Source organism: Dipteris shenzhenensis, chromosome 31 (genome assembly GCF_047967505.1).
Source record: "Dipteris shenzhenensis isolate YYH24624 ecotype China chromosome 31, Dip_SZ_1.0, whole genome shotgun sequence".
NCBI lineage: Eukaryota > Viridiplantae > Streptophyta > Polypodiopsida > Gleicheniales > Dipteridaceae > Dipteris > Dipteris shenzhenensis.
The window spans coordinates 44,021,809-44,042,650 of record NC_141626.1 but is presented as its reverse complement, the minus strand read 5'-3'; positions in this window follow the sequence as shown (position 1 = coordinate 44,042,650).

The window sequence follows — 20,842 nt, the reverse complement described above, 5'->3', positions numbered from 1 at the left end:
ACAAACATTGATCCTTTAAAGGAAAATGCCGACTGATCCTTCCGAGGTCATGTTACCTCGACTTGAGCGTAACATTCCTTCCCTCTTCAGCATTAGCGTCCTCGATGATAAAGTCTAGGAACACTCTCCGTAACTGGTATACGGATTCCCAGGTAGCTTCTGATAGAGGTAGACCATGCCATGCAACCAACACCGTGGGTATCTTCCGATTGCGCACTTGCATTGTTCCTCGGTCCAGGATTCCTGTTGGTTTGAGTCTTGCATTTTCCTCTATCTCCTGAAACAAAACAACACCTTCGATTAGTGAGTTGCTTGTATGCAAAATTTTCTTTAAACTAGAAACATGAAACACTGGGTGCACCTTACAACCTCGGGGGGGTCACTATGTATAAACCCTCTATATCACGTGCATTCAAGGCCTATATTTAAAGTCCCTTATCTATAAAAAAATTTCATTAATAAAATGTACCCCTTTTCTATACAAATCTGTAAATTTTTTCCAAAACTATTTTAAATAGTCCCTTATGTATATTTATTTGTGTAAATTTTAGAAATAAAAAAAATCCTTCTGTTGAACTCACGTGATAGGGTTACATATGATGAGTGACCCCCCCGAGCTTACAACCCTGTGGCAATTCTAATTTATAGGCTACCTTGCCTATTGTTTTTAGAATTAACCATGGCCCACAATATCGAGGTGATAACTTAGCACACTTTCTTGTAGTCAAAGACTTAGAGTGTGAAGGAAGTGTGAAGGAACTCTGAGAAAAACTTTTTCTCCTTTCTTAAATTCTCTAGCGGATCGGTTTTCATCCGCATATGCCTTAGCTCTATCCATAGCTTGGCGGATGTTAGCTCTCGTAAAAGTGCTAGCATCTCCCGCATCTGAACCACAAAGTTCGCGGCACTAGGCACTTTCTGAGGTATTCCATCTATAGTTGGATTCGTTGGTCTATAACCATAGTTTAGCTCAAACGGACTGAACCCTGTGGAGAAAATTTTCTATCATTGTAGGCAAACTCTAACAATGGCAACCACTTGTTCCATGTATGTTGCCTCAATGACACATATGCTCTAAGCATATCCTCTAAAATTTGGTTGGTTCTTTCTGTCTGACCATCCGTTTCTGGGTGATCCCCACTACTCATTCCCAACTCAGTCCTTAGTGTCTCAAATACCGCAGCCCAAAAATGACCGGTAAATTTAACATCCCTGTCTGACACTATGGATTTTGGTAATCCATGCAAATGAAATATATGTCTAATAAACAAATATGCCACTTGCGGGGCACTAACAGACTCTCTAGTTGGAATGAAGTGAGCCATCTTGGTAAGACGATCAACCACCACAAGGATAGAATCATATCCACATTGTGTCATAGGCAGCCCTACAATAAAGTCCATGGAAATACTCTCCCACTTACTTAGTGGTATCTCCAAGGGCTGTAAAAGTCCGGGTGGCTTCACCCATTCTCCCTTACTTACCTGACACGAAAAACAACGTGTCACATATTCATGAATATGCTTTTTCATCTTTGGCCAAAAGAAATCTTGCTTCACGAGATCATATGTCTTCTCGACTAATGGATGTCCCGCACATGGGCTATCATGGCATTGTTGAATGACTCTCTCCCTGAGATCATTCTGATTAGGTACTACTACCTTGCCATTTCTTTTCAGCATACCATCCGTTATCGCATATCTTGCATAAGTTTGGCCTTTTCTAGATGCCAGGTCATCCTTTTCCCTAGGTTTTAACACATGAGCCTTAGGCCAAAGCTCTAGACGAACTCGTCCACCTTTTGAGTTTCTCTAATCTCGATCATTAGAGCACTCTCTAACACCATGAAACTCATGTTATGCATAATGCGTGATAACGCATCAACAACTTTATTATCCTTCCCTCTTCGGTACCGGCTCGTCAAATTAAACTCCTGCATGAGTTCTACCCATCTAGCTTGGCGACCTCTCAAGTCAGGTTGTTTACAAAAATGTTTCAGAGTATCATGATCAACATCCACATAAAACTCTGATCCATACAAATAATGTCTCCATGTTTTCAAAGCATGGACAACAGCATACAACTCTAATTCATGAGTTGGCCAATTTCGTTGAGAGGGAGAAAGCTTCTTGCTTTCAAAGGCTACTAGCCTTTCCTCTTGGAGGAGAACTGCTCCTATCGCAATGGCACTTGCATCGGTTTCAAGGAAAAACGGTTTCTAGGGATCAACTATTTTTAATACCGATCCTATGACCACAGCTTGTTTTATGGTATTAAAACTTTCCTGTTGATTCTGTCCCCATATAAAAGATACTTTATCTGAGGTCAGATCAGTCAATGGCGATACTATTTCAAAATATCCTTTGATATGCCTTTGATAAAATTGGACAAATCCCAATAATGATCGCAAAGCGGTCAAACTCTAAGGGATTGGCCAAGTCAGTATCGCAGCCACTTTCTTTGGATCCATTTCTACTCCCTCAGGAGTAATTATGAATCCTAAATATTCAAGTCTTACCATACACAGTATAGTTTTCTTTTTATTTACATAAAGACTGGCTTTCCTCAAAGTACTGAACACTATTTTTAAGTGTTCATGATGCTCAGTAATACTTTTACTGAATACCAGAATATCGTCAATAAAATGTATTACACACTTATCGATATACAGACGTAATAAATCGTTCATAGGCATGATGAATGTAGCTGGAGCATTGGTAAGTCCAAAGGGCATTACCAAAAACTCATGATGTCCAGACCTACTTCTAAAAGTGGTTTTATGCACATCCTCGGCTCTAATACGGATCTGATGGTAGCCACATTTAAGATCTATCTTACTGAAAATTATGGCCCCATGTAATGCATCTAGCAAATCATCAATCCGAGCCATCGGATATCTGTGCTTAATAATGATATTATTCAATGCTCTGTAATCTATACAGAGGCAAAAAGTATCATCTTCCTGGCAGACATTCTTAGCCTTCCTCACCACTGGTAAAAAGGCTTATTCAGATCTGGGATCTTTTTCGACAGCACCTCATCAGAGCAGTTCCCTCCTCCAGAGAGGAAATTGCCTGACAGCCACTTACCATAATCCCCTAGTTCGGTATCAGGGATCTTCCCTTGGTACAGAACTTAGGACTCCCTTGGCCAGTTGGCATGCTCAGGGGGTTGTGACAGTTGGAGATTGGTTCAAGAGAGGTGTGGAGATGTCAGAGAAGGTGATCAGAGATAGACACGGGCTACTTAGATAGATTGATGCTACTAGATTATTGATCATGAGAGTTATTCCTCAGCAGTGGAGGGATATACTCACAGATCCTGCCTATGTTCACCCCATCTCTACTTGGTCAGGTTGTTTTAGTGAGGCTAGGCTATGCATCGGAGTTCGTTTAGGACCGGCACCGTTTATCTATTTTGAGGCAGACTCCTCTCACAGATTGTATCCCACTCAGCCCCTGGATTGGCAGGAGCTCCTTTGGCAGAGAGTCAGGGTCATTGGTTGCCTGGGTAAGGAATGGGCCACAAATCCTTCCAGGTCGACCATTGCAGAGAATATTAGATGGAGACTCTGGATTTTTCAGGGTCGACCTCTTGCGGAGCTTGACTGGGACCCAGGTGAGTGGGCATGGCCTGCTCTGGTGGCAGGCGATTGTCCTCTTTCCTTTTTGCAGTACTCGATCAGGGCAGGTTACAGGCTTCAACAGCGAGACTCTCATCACCTACCATCTACCTCCCAGCATTGGCGCACACAGGGACTTACTGCAGAGCTCCTGTTGAGCTATTGGACTCACTTTTGGGGCATTAGTAGAGCCAAGAAAGTCTCCTACTTTCTTTGGCTCACTATACATAGAGGCATACCTGTGGGTACTTGGCTTCAACAGATGGGTAGACCCTCCTTGTGTATGCATTGTCAGCTTGTAGAGGAATCTAGTAAGCATTGTTTATGGAGCTGCCTCAGCTCTAGAGTGGTCTGGACAGGTATCTTCAGGTTGTTCTCATATGTTACATCCGAGTCTTTTCTCTTGACATCGGGTGCTGCCCTTTGGGGGAGAGGATCTAGAGCCTTTACTCTCTTTGAGTCAGAGCCAGGAGACCACGGTATCTTCATGTAGCATCGCCAGAAACGGGGTCCCACAGAGGCCAGCATCATGGAGCCACAGGATTTGCTTTTGGTACCTGTACCAGCTCAGGATTCCCTGCCTACTTCAGCTGCAAGGTCAGCCTGGGAGATCATTTCCAACATTACCCTATGGTGGATATGGTGTTCGCGATGTTCTTTTGTCCTTGGGGGCCATTTATGCTCAAAGGCTGACACTCTCGCTTCCATTTGGACGGAGATTATCTTCACTCTCAGGAGTTACTGTGAGCGGTGTACAAGCACCTCGTTGGCAGCTCGTGGGAGACTTATATCCTTCATAAGGACATGGGACTGCTCCTTGTTTTTTCATTTGACCCCTTTTGCGATGTCGTGGCATTTTAGTCCACCACCATGGCTTTTTTGCCACATTGTTGAGGCTAGGGATAGAGTACTTTCTCTCCCACCTGTTGTATGATTTGTTTTGAATAGAATATATCACTCTTTATTTAAAGTATCATCTTTCTTCTTCTTTAATATCACTGGGGAAGCAAAAGGTGAAAAACTTGGTTGAATCTGTCCCAACTTGAGGTATTCTTCCAGTTGTCTTCGCACCTCCGCCTCTTTGGTAAAACTCAACCTATAGGGAGGTCTATTTACAGGTTCTACCCCCAGAATTAGTTCAATCTTATGCTGAACATTTCGCTCTGGAGGTAACCCATAAGGTAACTCATCCCTAAAATAATCAGAGAACTCTGTTCTTTGATCAGCCAGCTTGGCCATCTCTCCATTTTGAGCAACATCAGTGCTAGCCGAAAAATCATCAATCGGCTCTACCGATGCTATACAAAGAAACAAAAACCCTTCTTGAGCTTTTTGAATTTCCATCACGGAAACCAATGGTCCTTGAGGTATATCCCTTTCACCTCGTAAGACATACAGCACATCATTCATCTTGAATTGATAAATGTGCTTTTTCCAATCTATGGCTAGATTCTTCCTAGAATGCCAAGCCTTACCCAGGGCTATGTCTGCATGAGCAAGCCTAGTCATTTCAAAATCAAGCTTCTCAGCATAGTCCTGAATTCAAAGCTCGAACTGGGTAGCCCTTTGGTCCCATACTTCAGTTGAGCTTTCGTCTACCATACTGACTGTATATGCATAGTCAGATGGGCTAGTTTTTAGTTTCAGCCTCTTTACGAGCTTGGAGTTAATTACATTGTGCGTTGACGCTGAGTCAAACAACACAATGACCTGATGATTAGCTACTTGCCCTTTCATCTTAATTAACTCTGTATCATTAAAGGTTGTATACCCCATTGCTGCGGGCTTTGACAGGATATTATCAGGTGCACTAATTACTAACTTAGCAACAGACACACATAACAAAAAAGGTACTGACCTTTGAGAAGATCCCGCTAGCTGAATCTGCATCTGTTCTGCTCTGGGACTTCCCTCCATTTCCACGTCGCATTCTGAGACCATCATCTCAGCCATCCGACGATCTTTGTTCCGTGGACAATCTTTCCACTAATGAGGCTGAAGGCAACCAAAACACAAGCCTTCTCTCCTCGCTTTTTCCCTTTGCTCTGGGTTTAAAGAGGACTTCGACCAAGCCTGGGCTGCCATTGGTGTTACTTTTCTTTTCATTCCAATGGTGGTACTTGATTTAGGAGTCTCAATTGGTTTCGCCTACTTGGCTTGACCACTACACTGTGAGGCACCCCCTTTGCTAATCCACTTCTTCTTAAACCCAATTTTCTTCGGGTACCCATACTGAGTCCCAATCTGCACAAACCCACTTGGTCTGTTCCCTTTTGCATCTTCATAGTTCAGGGCTATGGCAATTGCTTCATCTAGCGTGTTCGCATACTTAGCCCGAACTTCCATCTTTATCCGATCATTCAATCCAAAGATAAAATCTTTTACTTGGATTGACTGAGGTAGGGGTTCATCAACCTTCATTACACTTTCTCTAAACTTATCATTGTATTCTGCCACTGATAAATTTCTCTGACGAAGGTTTCGATACTCTCCCAAGCTCGGAATGCTTCGTTAAGAGGTAGGAAGTGTTTCCTAAATTCCTTATTAAACCCCTCCCAGGTAGTGGATGCTACTCCATCTTTCTGCTGTTTTATCTACCACCTATCCGCTGCCTCATTAAACATATGAGTGGTCTCACGGATTTTCTTCATATCATTCCTGATTTCACAAATGGCGAATGCCTCGTCCCATTTGTATAACTAGGTGTCAATGATATTGGAACTATGGTCAAACATCCGACCAGACTTTTTTGGCCTATAATTGGCAATATTAGGTACCTTAGCCCTCCTAGGCTCGACCGTACAAACACTGGACTCCGGTTCCATCACTCCGGTTCCATCAGAGATTTACCTTTCTCCTCATGAGATGGTCTGGCAGACATACTATGCACCATTTTCCTGAGCTCAAACTGCCCTACATTTGTTTGTAATTGCTGCGCTAAAATCTGTTGCAAGGCATCCTCTAACATTGCAATTCTGCCAGACAATGTATGACCTATTGGGCGTGACACCTGCGGGGTCGGTCGGACTCCCGACTATCCATCCTGGAAGCTTCTTCTTCTACTTCCATTCAGGTCAATGGCTGTTTTTTTTTTTTTTAATAAATAATAAATAAAACACTGCTTGAAACTGTAATTACAAATCAAAGGTCCAACTTCCAACTTTACAACTGACAAAGCATATATTACACTGAAACCAAACCCGCTTTTCCCCATACTAGGGAAACTCCTGTAATTCTAAGTTGACTCAAACCCTTGAATCCAAAAGCATAATTTCGCTCCCAATCTAGCTCACACACCTCGAAGCTTTAGAAATTTAACCAAAATAAAATAGGGGGAATAAAGAGTCGAAAGCCCCCTGGTATCTCCACGCAAACCACACACGCTGAGGTATGCTATAAGCGTGATTCTGCGCAGTGTCTGCAATTGACTCCACCAAGGTACGCTCCCTGCTTCTAAGGGCCTGTTCACGCGCAGGGCCTTAAGCTAGGCAACTGCCAGCCTTGAGTGACTACGCTTTGGTCCTCTGTCGATCGAATTTTTCCACGCAGCCCAACATTAACGATCCATTATGAACCCCCAAAAAAAAAGTTGATCGTTTATCGCGTCGAAGTACCTCCATGTAACGTAAGTATCACGAGCCACCGTTCCCTGGCCCTAAGCTAACCGTAAACCAGCGGGTGTCCAAAAATTACCTCTGCCTTCCGTCACCTCCCTATGTGAACCGTACGCTCTTGCGACAGCTCGTCCCTTCCCGCGATGTCATGCAGTCCTGAAGGTAACCACTCGTAATCCTTTGTATGATACCACTTATAAGCCTGCGGCTGTACGCGATCCTGCTCTCCTGCAATGGTGATGATGTTCGAGACCCCACAGTTGTGCCATCACCTGCGGTAGCTACGACGACGTCCCTGATCCCACAGTAGCCCTCGACGTGCACTGATCAATCATGCTACCCATCGTCCATCGTCAATGCCTCGTACAACCTGCGCTCCCTTCATATGCAACTCGTATGCCAAACGTATGAATCCCATTATCTAGCCTGAGTGCTCTTATACCAAATAACACAATCAATTCCGATTTCTTCCTGCTTATGGTCGAATCACGGGCACGGGCACTTGGTTTCTCCTCCCAGCCAACCTCATTGGTAGCAAGCTCACAAATAGTCACATTTCGTAAAAGCTCATGCTTCCCAATTCCCAACGAGCCCCAAAACTCCCTAGATGAATCTAGTATGCCGCATGTCATAAATGTAGGGCCCTTCCTTAATGCATTATTTACCCCTCTCTTGGGATATCTTTAAAACATTTGCCGCTAGGCACATTTCATGCATTTAGGTCCCTTAGCCTTAGATCCACCTAGTCTGGTGCCATGTCACCCACACCAAGGACCTTGACCTTTATTCCTTTTTTATCATTTACATGAATTCCAAACAAATATAATACAAACATTGATCCTTTAAAGGAAAATGCCGACTGATCCTTCCGAGGTCATGTTACCTCAACTTGAGCGTAACATGGTGGTATTAAGGCGGCGAAGATCATCTCTTCCTCCCTCAGTTTCGGAGTTCATGAGAGTCACCCGAGGGATCCTAGAAGAGTTCTGCCCTTTTGAGAAGGCAACCACTGTTTTTGATAGGCTAGTCCTAGCTGGTGGAAGCTCACGAGGCAAGGTGGCAGCTCAGAAGCGAGTCAGCATGAGCAGCTGTATAAGGGCAATGATGAGGTCATGGTAGCTACTGTGTGTGCATCATCCCCACTACGTTTTCTCAGTTTGTAGCGGCCTGTGTGGTCACCATAATCCGACCTGTGTGTCAACCATGTGTTGTGCTGAGCTCCTTAGTCGACATTTGTGGTCCACGCTTCTTATTTAGGTCTCTTATTTGTAAACTGCAATAAGCCTGGTTATCCCAGAGAGTTTTTGTCTCCTTTTCATAATATAGTTCAATCTTGTTATCAAATGTGACCAACTCTCTTGCAACTTAACAATAATCTTGATCCCTAATACCAATAATTGGTATCAGAGCAGGTTGGCTCATAGGGGGTGGGAATATTGTGAGGGTGCATCACGTTGTATAGCTGCTCTTCGTCTAGCCGGGAGGTTTACTCAACACCAGCATGTGAGAAAGATAATTCGAAGAAGGTCACCAAGATTCGACGTCTTCAAAGTACCTAGTGCTCTTAGAAGACCTCGTAGTATACGTAGATTGCACTTGACGTGCTTGCTGATTTGTGTGGGCAGCTACTTCTCTAGTAGAAGCAGACATGGACTCTTGGGCTAAGGCAACAAAGTCGGGTCTCCCTGACACATCGGTTGTCAAGTTTAATGATCGCAATTTTCCATCCTGGCAATTATTTGTGCGACTACTATTCATGGAGAAAGGCCTATGGGGAGTTGTATCTAGCTCTGAAAAGAAGCCGGCCACAACAACCAGGGTCTAGAGAAGATGCAAGCATGGGATGCCAAACTCTTGGACTGATGGGGAGAGCTCTTGGACTCGAATACTTCCATCAAGTGGACGTTGCAAAGATTGGACATCAAAACTAGACCTTGTTAGAAACACCTTTTGGGTCCAGAGTCAAGAACTCGAAGATCATGCTCAAACAAGAATTATTTGGCTTGCAGATGGGAGATGGGGATCTATTAGCAGCTCAACTCAATAAAATGCAATCTATCATGAAGCAACAACTGCAGGATCTCTCAGTTCGAATCGATGTGATGACGATGCTAAAGCAATGCTACCTACTAGTCTCCCCTCGAGGTATGCATTAGTGAATATTCTTAATTTAAATTCATATGCATTAACTTTTCAAGAGGTGGTTTTGATCCTATTGAGTGAAGAAAGACGAGCAGAGATGCATACAATTGGCAATGGTGAGCAAGCTTTTGCAGCTAAGGAGAAAAAGAGCAATGGGAAGAAGCCAATGGTCACTTGCAAATACTGTGGGAAAGAAGGTCACGAAGAGAAGCATTGTTACAAGAAAGCATTTGATGATAAGCATGGGAGAAGTTCTATGGCTTGCCTACTTGAAAACAAAAAATGGTATGGATGAGGTAGCCGAATTGGTACATGAATAAAGCATCCCTGTGAGCAACTTGGAAGAAGACGGTTATTTAGATGATGATTATGCCTTCCAGCTCGCAGCATTATAATTCTTCTTATTTTGTCTCGCAGTTTTGGCTTGCTAGAGCATTATTCTTGCCCACTTAGTTTATGGGGGGGGTGTTAGCAATATTGGTGTGTGTAGTAAACCTTGTGGGGGGAGCATCAACCTCCCAAGGTTCAAGTGTCACAAAGTATTGTGCCACTTGGCACTATTGCATGCAAGATTCAATGTGGTGGTATGAAGGCGGCGAAGATCATCTCTTTTACCCTCACTTTTAGAGTTCATGAGAGTCACCCTAGGGATCCTGGAAGAGTTGCGACCTTTTGAAAAGGCAACCCAGTTTCTGATAGGCTAGTCCTAGCTGGTGGAAGCTCAAGAGGCAAGGTAGCAGCTCAGAAGCGAGTCGACATGAACATCTATATAAGGGTGGTTGATGAGGTCATGATAGCTACTGTGTGGATCATCCTCACTACGTTTTCTCCGTTTGTAGCAGCCTGTGTGGTCGCCATAATCCGATTGTGTGTCAGTTTGTCTTGTGTTGCTCAATTGTGTGTTGAGCTCCTTAGTCGACCTTTGTGGTCTATAGCTCTCATTTAGGTCTCTTATTTGTACACTGCAACAAGCTTGGTCTGGCTAAGCAGTTAGAGCATCAACTCTGTTATCCCAAAGATTTTGTCTCCTTTTCATAATATAGTTCAATCTTGTTATCACATGTGAGCAACTGTCTTGCCACTTAAACATAATCTTGATCTTAATGCCAACAATTGGAGATCCAAATCCTTGTGTCCTTCAACTTTTTTGTCTGTCGAAGAATCTTAGTTCTTCCTACTCTCTCTCTAAAAAAAAACCTGTACTTCCATTTCCGTTTGGGAGACACATTTGATATCATTTTCATCCCACTCTACTTGTGGTATTTCCTTCTTGAGGCATGCAATCTTCTATGTACTCCTCTTCTACACTAAAGCAGCCCAGAATATCCTTGGGCCTATTCTCCGATGTGTAGTATCTTCTTACTATGTAAAGATCTACTTTGTTAAGTTTGTTGTCGGCATCTCTTCTTTGGCTAAAATGACTTGAGTATTGATCATTTCCTTGACCTTGGAGACAAGTATTGCTGCAGGTGGAGATGTGCTGAATTTCTCCATAAACTTCTGCAATGATTTCCTGCTTGCCTTTGCTCTCCATCTCATTCACCTTAACCCCCAGAGCTGGGCCAAGGGCTCATCCCATCTCGGAGTGACCTCAAGAGAACTACCTGTAACACTTCAAAACAATATGTGTTAATGTTATTGTACAGAGGTTGTACACAGGGACAGGCTAGTAAGGGCTGATGTACGGGCGACGGAGGTATTGTTAGAAACATGGTGTGTGTGTGTGTGAGAGAGAGAGAGAAAAATCACAGGTCAATCTTTCTCTTGCTGAAGAAGTTCAAGCTCCGACTCCTGTTGAGCATCATCAGCCTCCTTCTCTTCATGATATGGATGTGCCCCTTACAGAGGGGATCATACAGGATGCTCCACATGCTCTTTCTCAAGTTGATCCTTGGAGTGAAGCTAACATGCTGAGTCCTGCTTTATCAGATGTAGCTCCTTAGTCGGAGGATACGGATGTTGATCTAGCTTCTTTGCCTCTGATGCCTATGCCAGAGTCTTCTTCTGTTCGAGATGCAAATGCGCCCTTTTCACTGGATTCTTTTCATCCCATGTTACAACAGGTTTTTGACCCTGTGTTTCAAAAATTTCGGGTGCTGGCTTATATTAAGAAGAATCACAAGGGCAAAAAACAACTTGTTTTTATTGATGGTATGGTTTCTTCGCTACATCAATTTTTACAAATCAATAATCTGAAGCTGGAGGATGTTGTGTTTGATCCTCCTCCAACTTGACATGTGACTTTTTACTTGGCTACCTCATGACTTTTGCTCTGAGGCTTTACTTGTAAATTTTTCCTTTGTACTTATTGGTGGGTTTTTACCTCTTTTGGGGTTTCCCACGCAGAAATATAAGATTTCACCAAAAAAGTAAGTGTGTGTGTGTGTGTGTGTGTGTGTGTGAGAGAGAGAGAGAGAGAGAGTTAATGTTACTGTACGGAGGTTGTACGAGAGTACGTAGGGATGGGCTAGTAAGGGTCGATGTACGGGTGACGAAGGTATTGTTAGAAACATGGTATTTGTGTGTGTGTGTGTGTGTGTGTGTGTGTGTGTGTGTGTCTTTGGTGATCCTACTTTCTCTCTGTTTGGCTTTTTCAGGCGTTCTCTGCAGCAATCTTTCTTTGATTGCTTGCAGACCCGTTGTATAGATCATGAGGTCTTTTTGGCATATACTCAAATTTTCAGTTGATGTAATTGTAGCACCTTGTTCTGAGATTGTTACTCATGTAATATAATCAATCAATGATTTCACCCCAAAAAAAAGTGTATGTGTAGTGATCCTATATTTCCTTGTTTGGATTTTTTAAGCATTCTCTCCAGCAATCCTTCTTTGATTGCTTGCAGACGCACTGTATAGATCATGATGTATATCTAGGATACACTGAGATTTTTAGCTCATGTAATTTTGGCTGCCTCGTTTTGAGGTCGCTACTCTTGTAATATAATCAATCAAAAGTTTTCACTAAAAAGAAGTATGTGTGTGTGAGTTCTTCAAGGCCTCATTGCAACATTCCTTATATGATGCCTTGCATGAGGAGGATTTGGATGTCTCTTGCATTGAGCTTTTCTTTTACTGTTTCTAATGGATAGGGCATTGGCTCTTTTCAGGAGCCCTGCCCTATTGTAAAATGATTTTTTCATAATATAATGTTCATAGTTTCACCCCAAAAAATAAATGTGTGTGTGTGTGTGAGAGAGAGAGAGAGGCTAGGGAGGAAGGAAATGATACTCAAATGAAAATATAATAGAAGGGCTCATATTCATTCATCAAATACCAAATAACAATTGAAGTACAAGTCTTCACTCACACACTAGCACCAAGTTCATATGGGATAAGTCCCATGGTGACATGTGGCACCCACACATGACTCACACATGAACTAGTACTAGATCTCCTAGTACAACAACACACCACACAAGACATCTCACACTCTCTTTGGCCAAGAGACTGCTCGAAAATGCCTTCAAAAGCCTCGAAATATTGCAGAGAATATTGTCAAGTGGCTGACTACACAACAACAACAATAAAAAGCTGTTCTTCATGTTGAAAACCTCCGAAACAGCTCTGTTGAAGGTGGCTATGTAGCAGCAGCTTAAAAACCCTAAATTGAACGATGGAGAGCTCCACAACAGCCTTGGGAACACACATGCAGGCGCACCTTGCAGAAACTGCCGACCAGCTAGCAATAAAGTCCATGAATCAGCACTCAAAGCTCCAGAAGCTCTCAAATACGGTGGCAATGGAGGCAGGCTGTGGGCTGGCAGAGATGGATGCAAATGACTGCAAGAAGAGACAGCTAGAGGCAAAAATGAGGTGGGAGAAAGAGACAGCTAGAGGCGGCTGCAAGAAGGAAACCTGAGCAGAGTTAGGATTAGGGCAGGAAGATGATGACATGGTAGGGCTGACCTGCTCTGATACCATGTTAGAAACAGAGAGAGAAGAAAGAAAGAAAGATATATTAACGTCCTCGGAAGACCTAACGGGTCTATGGGAAAAAGTACACACCAAAAGATTGCAAAAACATCTACATTCCCAGAGAGTTGAGGGAGAGCTAAAGGCAGCTCAGCCCCAATTTTTAGATGCATGACTAAATAGCATGACTAAATACTAATAGTATCCTAGAAAAATGGTTTGGATAACATCAGTTTAAGACTGAGAGTCTTTGGGTTTAGATTTGAAATCTCGAACCAAAGCCTATCCATCCTGGTAGACTACACATTTACCTTCCTTGCGTGCTTCCTTCACTTTTGTGATTTCGACGTGTCTTTGTTTGAGATGGGTTGGAGTGAGCCCCTCAGATATCCAAATTCTTGTACCACTTTAGCTTGTGTGTTTGTCACAGAGAGAGAGAGAGAGGCTAGGGAGGAAGGAAATGATACTCAAATGAAGACTTAATAGAAAGGCTCAAATTCATTCATCAAGTACCAAATGACAAGTGAAGTACAAGCCTCTATAGGCTACACACTAGCACCACGTGCATATGGGATATGTCCCATGGTGACATGTGGCACTCACACATGAACTAGTACTACATCTCCTAGTACAACACACCACACAATACATCTCACACACTCTTTGGCTATGATATCTCCAATTTGTATGGGCTAATGTACGGCGATGGAGCTACGCAGATGTAAGGGCGATGTACGGGTGAGCAGGTATGGACAGATGATGGCTAATGTATGATGCAGGTATGGACGACAAGGGCTGATAGCTAGGGTATGGAAGACAACGAGGGCTGACAACTGAGGTATGGACGACAAGGTACTGACGACAAGAGAGAAGCTCAACAATCTGTTCTGAATGAGAGGGACATAGAGAATGTGGGAGAGAGGGATTGATTGTAAGAGAAAGCTAGCCTGCTTTTCTTTTCTAAATGCTTGCACTTCTCCAATTGAATTTTTAATAAAGTTTTGGCCTTCTTATGGCATCGCGTTCCAAAATTATTTTCAGTATCACTGCAAAAAAGCAAGCACATACGTGCTGATAGGAAAGATAGACATATATGTCCTTAGAGAAGATCTCTTGTTCCCAAAGATCCGAACACTAAATGTGCCTTACAATCTTGCCGTCTTTAACTGCCTACTTTTGCATAACTGCAGGCCTTAAATCCTCAAACATTCAGGATTGTTCACAGAAGACAATACACTAAGCCAAAAGGTGGGGAACAACAGAGACTATATGCATCAATGTATATGACAAGTAAACACATAGACAAAGTTTGAGACTTGCATGTCACATGTCACTGCACCTTTAAACATTTTCTGCTCAGAAATGATTATTTAGCTTTTTGTAGGAATAAAAGAAAATATAATCAAGTTGTCTGAAAAGAACATGAAGCTCACCTTTTCATGCCGTAATAACTTGTCGTCTTCTATGCCAAAATGACGAGCCCAAGATATACCGATGCACACAGAAATACAAAGGAAATCAAACCCCTGTCAGTCAACAGGCACTGTATCAGAAAGATTCAATTGCAGCCTTTCATATACATGATGAGAATAGACCAAGTTTGTTCCAAACCCAGATCATACAACCACCCCCTTTCCAAAGACAAAATACCTAAGTATTTGTAATGATGAAGGCCCTATGAAGATATACCCAAGTGGCTCACCTATCATGCAAATATTTTGGCCCTCCTGTTCCGATGTAAGACCATTTTCTTAATAAAGAGATAATCTTTCAATGTGATATCTCCATTTCAACATCGTCCTATGAGAGTCGATTGTATCCTTTGGGTTTTCTCGTAATAGTCATTTCTCCTCTCTCATTGTTACCAAGCTGTAAATATTCCAAGCAAAGTACGAAGCTGACCATTTATTTGATAATAATTAAAGAGTTCTTCATTTAGTTTTAATAATGGTCAAAGAGTTCTTTTAGTAGGTCAAAGCATTGACCCAGTCAAAGACACTTGACTTCAGTCAAGAAGACCTTACTTTGGTCAGGGAGACTTGGTTTAGGCCAAGAGGGTTGACTTTAGTCAACCAAGATATTCCAACCTCAGTTGGAGAGATTTGGTTATAATTAAGGCGCATTGAGCGTTGGTCAAAGACCCTTAGTTATGGTAAAAAAGGGTTGACCTTGATCAACTAGAGAATCTGTGTTGGGTATGTGCTTTCATTTGCTTGGTGGAGACACCGTAGAGACTAGGATTAATCTAGAGTTTATTCTTGCATGCAAAAGCTAATAGTTAATGGACCATGGTGTGCTCCATTAAATGTTGCAAGTACCAAGAGGGCTTAAAGTGCCCTACTTTTAAGGGGCTAAGGATGCTTACCAAGAGAAATCTACTTCAGAATGTGACCTAGGGCTTGGAAACCCACAACTGCCAATCTATTTGGTATGTAATTAGTGTTAGGTAAGAAGATGACACATGGCACTTGCCAGGGAGTTGATCTCCCATTGTATTTCTAATTCCTCACGTTTGTAATATCAGCTTCGAGCTGCAGATCTTGTACTCTCTGTAAATCTTTTATCTATGAAATATCGTACCTACAGGGGGGTCCAGCATGTTGGTTATAGGTCTTAATGTGTGTGTGAGTGAAGGAATGAGAGAGAGAAGAGAAAGGAGAGAGAGAGAGAGAGAGAGAGAGAGAGAGAGAGAGAGTTCTAGATAAGGGCAACTAGCAAACACTTAACGATCTTGGCGATGCATTGATCGACTAATTGACAATCAAAGACCTTTGAAGATGTTGTATTGGTATTAGAGCCTCGATTCCCTGCCTTTCTAGGTGGTGATGGTCTCAGTCACAGCGACGCTAGCGTATAGAGAAGAAATTCAATTCTAGTATTGGGAATCCCTCTGTGAATTGCACGTTGCTGAAGAAATGGTTGTCGAGTTGCATTGGAGAAATCCACCTTCATCTTTGCAAGAGCATATGAAGCGAATTGCTTGTAAAAGAAAGGGTCGTACATGGAAGTGCACGGACGTAGTACAACTGCCAAGATTAGCTCATGGAGATAGCAGTGTGTCATCATGACTTTAGATCGGCCAAATAAGCGCGGAAAAAGTACCTTTTGTCCCAAATGCCTTGGACATGAACGAGTAGACACGAGCCTAAAGAGGTTTCATAAATGTCTCGGCCTTGAGCAGTAACCAGCTGCAGGATTGTGCGAAGCATCGAATTATGCTTGCATTTGAATGGCAAGCTGATGCTATGCGGAATTTCTCACATGCAGGCATGAGCCAGAGCAACGCTATTGGTTATTTAGCTTTCTTATGCATGATAAGTACCTTACGAAGCAATTCATCATCGCTACCTTATAGCTGGCTTGAAACTGCTAGTCACCTGTGTTCGGTTACTGTATGAGGGAAGAACCGATGATTAACGACCATTTGGTTGTTTTGCCGTACGATAGCTAAATTTACCATGAAGGTATCACACAAGAGAAACCAATGTTGGGTTCACCAGACCAAAACATGGTTACGGTTTGGCACAAACCTACAGTAAGCTCCTTTTGAGGAAAAAAAATGAAAAAAAAAGAGAGAAGAGTAGAGCTTAGCGGGTTGCTGCCCAAAATGACAGGCCTAAGATGCCAAATCTAAGAGGTTAAATATGCCTAGAGCAATTTTAAGGTTTATGCCTGAAGTGGACAGCCAATCCATGGCACAAGGGGGACAATTGTCTAAAACAAAGTAGTACATGCAATGCACCTCTATGACGATCAAAGAATGTACAACAAATTCTAAGTATATAAGACTACTCTCAATCAAGGGTGGAGGCACAGTAATATTCCTCCCACCCAATTCTCTGTGGTAGCAAGCTCATCACGATATCAATCGCACGTGAAAGTTCTTCATGCTAATCCACAAAGCCCCAATTCACTAGATGGATCTAGTTTGCATCTTTACTACCCCTCTCTTGGGATATCAATTAATTCACTTGCCCCTAGGCACATTTACACACTTAATGCATTTAAGACCCATAGCCTTAGACCCATCTAGTCAATGCCTTGTCACCCTCATCAAGGACCTTGACATTCATCCTTTTGACCATTACAAGAAGCCCAAATAAATATAATACAAACATTGATCCTTTAAAGGAAAATGTCCACTGACGCTTCCGAGGTCATGTTACCTCAACTTGAGCGTAACATTCCTTCCCTCTTCATACATCAACGTCCTCGATGTTAAAGTCTGGGAACACTCTCTGTAACTGGTATACGGATTCCCAGGTAGCTTCTAATAGAGGTAAACAATGCCATGCAACCAACACCGTGGGTATCTTCCAATTGCATACTTGCATTGTTCCTAGGTCTAGGATCGTTGTTGGTTTGCATCCTGCATTATCCTCTATCTCTTGAAACAAAACAACACCCTCGATTAGTGAGTCATCTGCATGCTAAAAAATCTTTAAACGAGAAACATGAAACACTAGGTGCACCTTACAACCCTGTGGTAATTCTAATTTATAGGCCACCTTGCCTATTCTTTTTAGAATTAACCATGGCCCACAATATCAGCGTGATAACTTAGCACACTCTCCTGCAATCAAAGACTTAGAGTGTGAAGGAACTCTGAGAAAAACTTTTTCTTCCTTGAATTCTCTAACGGATCTGCTTTCATCCACATATGCCTTAGCTCTGGAGGATGTTAGCTCTCGCAAGTACTAGCATCTCCCACATCTGAAACACAAAGTTCGCGCCACTAGGCACTTTCTGAGGTACTCCAACTGTAGTTGGATTTGCTAATCTATAACCATAGTTCAATTCAAATGGACTGAACCCTGTAGAGGAATGTTTTCTATCATTGTAGGTAAATTCTAACAGTGGCAACCACTTGTCCCATGTATGTTGCCTCAATGAAACATATGCTCTAAGCATATCCTCTAAGATTTGGTTGACTATTTCCGTCTGACCATCATTTCTGGTGTTAGCCCTCTCTACTCTGAAGACTAACTCGAAACGCACTACTGCGACAGATTTACATGCGTAATCGTACTTCAGAACTGCGTATGAAAATACATAGAGTAGAACAGTGATCGACAGAATCATTCATGATAAAACAATAAGGTAGATGCAATAGAATCTCTGTATTACATTTCTCCGAGCAGTACAACACCGTATTCTCTGATACATAGCACTGATCCTTGCTCCGATCCTCATCAATGAGCCTCAATGATCCCCCTGAATGATCGCTCTCTTCTCTCTTATCTAACCGGCACACATAACTCCTTCACGGTTGCCGTGCCTATTCAGTTCTCCGCCTGCCCCTAGAACTTCCGTCTTTTCATATCTCATTAATAAACTAGATACAACGTATTAATAATAATCTAAGGACTAATGATCTAAGGACTCCCCCCCTAGCTCCTCTTTACTGTTGCTGCTTTTGCCCCTAACACTTGGCACTCCCGGGGAATCGGATTCCGGATCCGCATCCGAACCCACCGGTTCTCCGCTACGGTTCATCCTCGATGTCGCCACCGTCATCGTCCGCCGCCGCCGCTGCTGCCGCTGCCACCGGAACTGCTGGAACTGGTGGAGCCGCCGGCGCCGGTACTGGTACTGCCGGAGCCGCTTGCGCCGGTCGAAGTAAAGGTAGCTGCTGCGGGTTGAGAGCATGGGCATCCACAAAAATTTGGAGCTGTCCATAGAAAGGTGGTGCCGCCGCCCCCGCCTGCTGAGCTACTGCCGCCATCCGATGAATATAGCGGCATGCCGTCCGCAGGTCGACCAACATAGCTGCTCTCTCAACATGACTCGTTCTCCGCAGCTGTTGTAGCTCCTCTGCATGCAGTCGGGTCTTTTCAGATAAAGCGAGTTCGAGATCGGTTACCCGCATAGTGCGATCTGCTTTCTTCGCCACACTATCCAGTCGTTTCATTACCCGCCCCAATTCCTTGGTTTGGGCACCTGTTGAGTGGTCTGGCGTAGTAGCTCGGAGCTGCAGCAAATCGGCCATGAGGCTCTTCACCTCAACTTCATGTTGCTGGTGCTCTTCTTTCCGGGCGAGCTTGAGTGCCAACAGCTGAGATCTTGCATCGTCACACTGCTGTTGCACCACCGCGACGTGTTCTTTCAGCTGCAAAAAGTGCCTTGCGTCCAAGGATTCCCCGTCCGCTGGCGCCGGAAAAGCTGCCACAAAAGCGGCCGCTGCGTCTGCTTGGGGTCGAGGCGTCAGTGCGATCGCGGGTCGTTTTCCTCTGGCCTTCGCTCGTCGGAGGGCTTCTTCCAATTCGGCGATCCGTTTGACATAGCCTTCGGCAGAATCCACCGGTCCCGCCGCTGTCTGCTTCCCGAGAGTATTGGCCGATGTAGAACTTCCACCCTCCGGTTGTGCCGCAGTTTCCGTCACCGGTACTGGTGGTAAAAAGGCTGTTCCTGCGCCCCCTCCCGCCGGATCATCCTCATCCCTCCGGGCCAACCGTCGGTCGAGAGGCCTGCAAGCCCGCTCCAGCTCTACTCGCAATTGATGTTGATGATCAAGAAAAATACCCTGCATCTCTGCGACGAAGGCTTCCGATAAATCCAACAAAAGGGCCTCGTCCAGCATGCGTGTAGAGCTAGAGGGTTGCCGGTACGCCATCACTTCTGCTTCCAACAACTGCACCCTGGCGGTCGCAGCTGTAGCCTTCTCCGTCAATTGTTCCGTCAGCCGCAGGTGTTCTTGAGTTTGGGCGACAATCGCCGTCCTTGCTTCCTCCATATCCTGCTGTCGCCGTGCATCCACCTGTTGGAGTCGTACCAACTGCTCCTGCAGCTGTTGATTGCGTTCGAGCAGCCTGGCATTTTCCTGGCGCAACCTCGCCTCATTCTCCTCCAGCTGCCCCTTCTGAAAACATTGGAGCAAGCGCTCCGCCAACCGTCGTGCCGTGACCAGATCATAGGTCTCCACCGGCGGAGATAGCTTCCCCCTTGGGACGACACGGGTTTCCTCCGGACATACCTGTCTCCCCGAACTGTCCTCCCGAGTGTGGACTGAGCTTTCCCCTTGCAAGGCCTCCGCTTCCGGGCGGGTTTTCTTCAACATTGCGCCTTCCGGCACGAGAGCCAACTTTCTTTTCAACAAACTGGCCATGCGGCTCGATGTTGCTGAGACCGCTGGCCGACTCCTCTGGCTGCCCTGTGGAACTTCTGCCGGAACCACCACCGCAGGTACTACCGCCGTAACCTCCACCGCAGGTACTACCGGAGTCACCTGGTTGCTTGGCATCAGCGTCAGAGCTCCCTCCGTTGTTGATCGCGCTGGTTCCACCTCCTTGGACTCCTTGTCCGAACCATCGTCGCAACCTTATAGGAAGTCCGGAACGCCCATAATGCGGAGTAAAGTTTTTCATCCCAATCGGTCCGATTTTCATTGACCAGCTTTTTCAGAATGACTAGCAACACCTTATTCGAGGACTCCGCCTGTCCGTTTGCCTGAGGGTAATACACTGTGGACTTCTTATGAATGATTAGGTGCCGGGTAACCAGTTCCCGTAACACCGCATTAAGAAAATGCCCACCTTGATCCGTGACGAGCTCA